Raw genomic sequence first — 6,000 nt, forward strand, 5'->3', positions numbered from 1 at the left:
AGACTCATAGAGCACTGCAAGAGAGATCTTGCGGCGGAGTTTGAGATGAAGGACATCGGTTTGATGCATTACTTTTTGGGTTTGGAGGTGTGGCAGGAGGAGGGGCATTTCTTCTTGGGGCAGGGGAAGTATATTGTGGACATCCTTAGCAGATTCCACATGGAGGATTGTAGACCCATGTCGACACCGACGATCACCAACTGGAAGAAGCTTCATGCTTCGGATTCCGAGTTGGTGGATCCCACATTGTACAGGCAGCTGATTGGTTCCTTGATGTATTTGGTCAACACTAGACCAGATATCTGTTTTGCAGTCAACACGATGAGTCAGTTTATGTGTGAGCCTAGGAAGGTTCACTGGGTGGCTGCAAAACACATTTTGCGGTACTTGCAGGGGACAGTGGATTATGGTCTGGACTACAGGCAGGGAGATGGAGTGAGATTGGCAGGATACACTGATTCTGATTGGGCAGGTTGTGCTTCTGATAGGAAGAGCACTTCAGGGTGCTGTTTTGGGTTGGGTTCAACAGTAGTGTCATGGTTCAGCCGGAATCAGCAGTCAGTAGCACTGAGTTCAGCGGAAGCAGAGTATATGGCAGCCAGTCTAGCTAGTTGTGAGGCCATCTGGCTTCGCAAGATGTTGTTTGGCTTATTTGGTCAGCCGTTGAGACCTTCAGTGATTTACTGTGATAATCAGAGTTGCATTAAACTCACGGAGAATCCAGTATTTCATGACAGGTCAAAGCATATCGGGATCAGATATCATTTCATCAGAGACTGTTCAGAAGGGAGTTGTGAAACTTGAGTATATTTCCACTGATGAGCAGGTTGCAAATATTCTTACCAAAGCCTTACCACGGGGCAAGCATGTCTACTTCAGAGACAAGATGGGTGTGGTGAGGAACACCTTCCTCGGTAAGAGGGAGTGTTGAAATTTGGTACCGGAGGACAGGTGGTTCCTTTAGGCTTTGATCTTTGGCCTAGGGAAAAGTGTCCAAAAGAATTTAATTTTTCTCCTAAAGTAACTTTATAATTTTTATAAAGTTAAATCTAATTTAAAAGTGACTTTAAGTGATAAAGTTACTAAGTCTAATTTTAAAGTGACTTTTATAAAGTCAATGAAAAATTAGAAAGGAAAAGTGACTTTGGAAATAAATGACTAAGTGGGTCTTTATTAAAGTGGGGTGAATTAAAAAATAGAAAGTGAGATTTAAATGAGCATTTAATCTCAGCCATTGATCTAACTCTATTTCAGCCATTGGATTTAGGGATCACCCAAAAGTCACTTAGGGTTGGGTTAAGGGACGAAAATGAGGAAAAGATTATTCATTCTTTCATGAGCAGATTGAGAGAAGGAGAGCAAGAGAGCAAGGGAGATTTCTGGACAGCTGAAAGCGGAGTTTCAGCAGCTGAAAGCGGAGTAACAGCAAAGCTGAAAGCGGTGTAACAGCAAAGCTGAAAGCGGAGTAACAGCAAAGCTGAAAGCGGAGTAACAGCGAAGCTGAAAGCGGAGTGACAGCAAAGCTGAAAGCGATGTAACAGCAAAGCTGAAAGCGGAGTAACAGCAAAGCTGAAAGCGGTGTAACAGCAACAGCCGCAGTGTAACAGCAACAGCCGCGGTGTAACAGCAACAGCAGCGGTGTAACAGCAACAGCTGCGGAGTATCAGCAGCGGTGTTTCAGCAAGGCTGAGATAAGTTGTAAAAGACTGTTTGTTGATTTTTTGCTGAACATTTCTCTCACTGTAAAAAGGCATTTTCCAGAAATAAAGAAGAGCTCTCAAACTGGTTTTCCCCAAGAGTTGTAGGGGGTTTTTCCAGGGTCACATTGACCAAAAATCTCAGTGTTTAAATGTGTTTTAATGGCTGTTTATTACTGCTGATTTTTATTTCTGCAATTTCCAGCATTCTGTAAAATTTCCAGAATTTGTGTTTTCAGCAATATTTATTTTTTCCAGCTTGTTGAATGTATGGTTATGGGAAAGGGCATTTAACTATATGGGAGAAATAAGGAGAAACTGAAAACCGGGGTGGGAAATGAGAAATTTCTACAAATATTTCCCAAAGTCTAACTTAGGAAAAGTGATTAATTAACAGTGATTAATTGAGAGATGTGAGGATTCTCTAGAAACTCACACAGATCAAGTTTGAGATGATCTTAGCCATTGATGGGGATCTAATCATGTCCATTGGTTCACCAGCGAGAGATTATAAGAGCAACTTGATGGGTATATGGAGAACACACTTGAGAGATCGAGTTCCTTGGCAGATCAAGCTACCCAACTGCAAAAATCAAGCAAAAGAGAGAATTTCAAGTGAGAAGCGACGCACAAAGGGAGCAACATAAGTGAATTCCAGAGGAATTTCCAGATCCAAAGATGCAACAGCAAAAGGTCGAGTCATTCCACTAGAGGTTGTGCAGGGACTGCGCAAGCAATTTCAATGAGGCAGTTCAATTCGGCTAAGAAGGAGGTCGATTCAGTTGCCGGAGGCCAAGATAATTTTCCAAAGGGCCGAAGAATCACTTCCAAAGGCAGCAGCAGGCAGGATGACTTGATCAGAGGCAGATTCAGTTTGTGCATGTGAGGGTCTGCGCAAGCACTACGTAGAGGCCTATGCAAGGGTTCTTGGAGGGCCAATTTTCTGAAGCAAGTTGTGTCGGGATTGCTTATGGAGAGAGAGAAAATTCTCTCTAATAATTTTGGCCAGATTATTTGTTGAGGATTGCCAGTTTGGCATCCAAATTGTACTCAGAAATTTCACTGTTGCATAATAATAATAAAACCCTCATCTGCTACACCGGTTTTCCCACATTGGGTTTTTCTGGGGACATTTGTCTAAAAATAACTATGTCATTTTTATTGTGTGTGTGCTATCATTTTCTCAATTTCCAGTTTATTTTTGTAACGTATTTTATTTGTGAAAAATTGCAGTGTGATTTATTCATTGTTTGTCATAGCAAATAAATTGCATAATTAATCAGTTAGGAGAATAAATTTCCAGTTGCTGCAATTTAAGGAAATTTCACATGGTATCAAAGAAATGTTGAAGACAGATCAGTAGCTTAGTAGCGAAGAGGAAGATATTTTACAGTTCAAAGGGAGTCTGAGTGAATTTTCTCCAAGTTTGTGCAGAGGTCTAGCCAGACAATGTGAATTGATAGGCAGGAAAAGTTCAAACAAGCTCAGTAGTAGTTTCAGCAGGTAGTGGTGTTAGTAGATTAGAGATTTTCGTAGAGCAGATTTGGGCGCAGTTGGTTTGCAGCTAGACCAGCAGTAGCAGATTAATGCTAAAAGGAAGAGAAAAAAAGCACACAAAATTATATTTAATATGTCTTCAGTAAATTTTCCAAAATCCTCCAGCATGGTTGCAGACAAATTTGATATTCAAGGGGCTACAAAATTGTCTTCCAGATTGGAGGAAGAATTTGCTCAGTTAGCTTGCCTATCTAGCTCAACTTCACAGGGAGTTTGGTATATAAACAGTGGAGCGTCAACTCACATGACAGGAGTTAGAAATTATTTCTCCAGTTACAATAAGGAGGAGATGGACTTCCTGATAACAATGGGAAATAGGACTAAATGTACTCCAATGGGAAGAGGCACCATTGATATTCAGAGGGAGTCAGGAACAAGCACCAGTGTTACAGATATATTGCATGTGTCAGGATTAGGCATGAACCTGATTTCAGTATCCCAGATACAGGATAAGGGATATGATGTCCACTTTGTAGGGAAGGTGGTGTTGATTAAACACCAAAACTGAAAGAAGGTGAAATAGATTGGGGTACGAAGCAACAGATTGTACAAGTTGCAGTTCAACTCTCCAATGGAACTAGTAAGCAACGACATTACTGGTGGGAAAGACCTGAATGAGCTATGGCATGGGAGGATGGGGCATTTACATCATGGAGCACTTAGAATGCTCAGGGAGACAGTGACAGGGGTTCCAAAATTAGGCATGAAACACGATGATGTGTGCAAAGGGTGCGTGCTTGGGAAATATACTAAGGCAGCATTCGCAAGAAGTGACAACAAATCAGATGGTTTGTTACAACTTATAGACTCGAATATTTGTGGCCCTACGTCCACTAGATCTCTCGAAGGGTACGAATACTTCGTTTCGTTACAAACAGTGACTTCAAGGGTTTCTGTGTGAAGGAAGGCATCAGGAGGGAGTGGACAACTCCATACAACCCACAGCAAAATGGGGTAGTAGAGCAAAAGAACAGGTCTGTAGTTGGGGCTGTAAAGGCAATGCTATATGACCAAGATTTGCCCAAGTTCTTATGGGCAAAGGCATGCAACACAATTGTGTGTATACAAAACAAGGTTCCTCACAAGACATTGGGGAAGATAACACCAGCAGAAGTCTTCTCAGGGAAGAAGCTAGGAGTTAGTCACTTTAGGATCTTTGGTAGCATAGCTTATTGCCATGCACCAAATGAGAAGCGTACCAACTTGGATCAGACTGTAGAGAGGGGTATTTCGTTGGGTATAGTGAAACCTCTAAGCTAAGTCACCTAACACGGGGATTCGGGATTTGTAGGATACAGGGATTCGAGAGTCGGATTCGGACACGTTGACCCCCCGGAACAGGACACGTAGGATTCATTATATATTATTTTATTAATATATATATATATATATATATATTTTAAAAAAATATATATCAATGTTGTAGTAATCGTTATCGAGATAATATCGGCGAGGGAAAAAAATCAGAAAAAATGATAAAAATCAGGAAATAATCGGTAAAAATCGTAAAATACAAAAATATTCATTTTTTTTCAATTTTTTTAATATCTAAAGCATCTACAACATAAAATAAATACATTGACACATAAATATGATAAAAGAACTAATATATAAGATGTGTAATATCATTTCTAGTGCTACATCACACGTAACAGTGAATCATGTCTTGAATAGTCAGTCCTGACTCCTGAGTCCCAACTCAGCCTCAAAATATCAACAAAAAATATAATAATGTATCTCATATCATGAGTCATAATGTCATATTATATATACAATGAAATGAACCAATAACTAATACCACTAATTTCCTCTGCCCCTCTTGCAAGAAAATGCAATAGCTTTCCCTCTAGATGTAGATGCCAATGGAGTTGGTAGTGGACTCTGTTGTGCTCTAGAAGCTGAAGAACTAGGAACTACAGGAAGTAGACCACGTCCTCTACTGATGACAGGGGTAGCCTGGGTAGGTTGTGTCACCTCCTCCTCCTCCTCATCATCATCAAAAAATCGGCAAAATTAAAAAAACAAAAAACAAAAATTCAAGATTTTTTCCCAAAAAAAAGTGAATTTTTCGTAATAATCGTGATAATTTCAAGTTTTCGCGATTTTTTGCCAAAAAAAAAATCACGTAATAATCGGGCGATAATATCGCCATTTTCAAAAAACCACGATTTTTCGATATTATCATGATTATATCGCGATTTTCGGGACACTGATATATATATATATATATATATATATATATATATATATATATATATATATATATATATATTAATTAAAAATTAGATATTTCTTACACAAATTCTCATTAATGATACAAATTCATTGATTTCAAACATAGATCTTCATCTAGATGTTAGTTTTACTGTTTACAAAGTAAGTTAGTAACATTATAGCATGCATAGTACATACAAAATTCAAATACATGTGACATAAATCATGATTCAATGATTCATAAATGAAAGACAACTTACAATATAGTAAGATAAAGACACTAAAAACTGTAGTTTTCTCATTAAGTCATCAAATCAAAATGTGTAACATAGGTAGTGCAATGCCAATGGCAAATAGAAATAGAAAATATAAAACAACTACAGGAATACAAGCGTCAAGGCAATAGGTAGCCCATGACTCATGAGTCATCAATCCTCATAGTCATCATCAGAATCAGCATCAATGTCCTCATCATCATGGTCACCACTGTTCTCCTCTGCATCCTCCTCCTCCCCTATATCCATAGTCGCCT

The sequence above is a fragment of the Pinus tabuliformis genome, chromosome 9 (genome assembly GCF_031772625.1).
Source record: "Pinus tabuliformis cultivar Carrire ecotype Pingquan chromosome 9, CPIR1, whole genome shotgun sequence".
Classification (NCBI taxonomy): Eukaryota; Viridiplantae; Streptophyta; class Pinopsida; order Pinales; family Pinaceae; genus Pinus; species Pinus tabuliformis.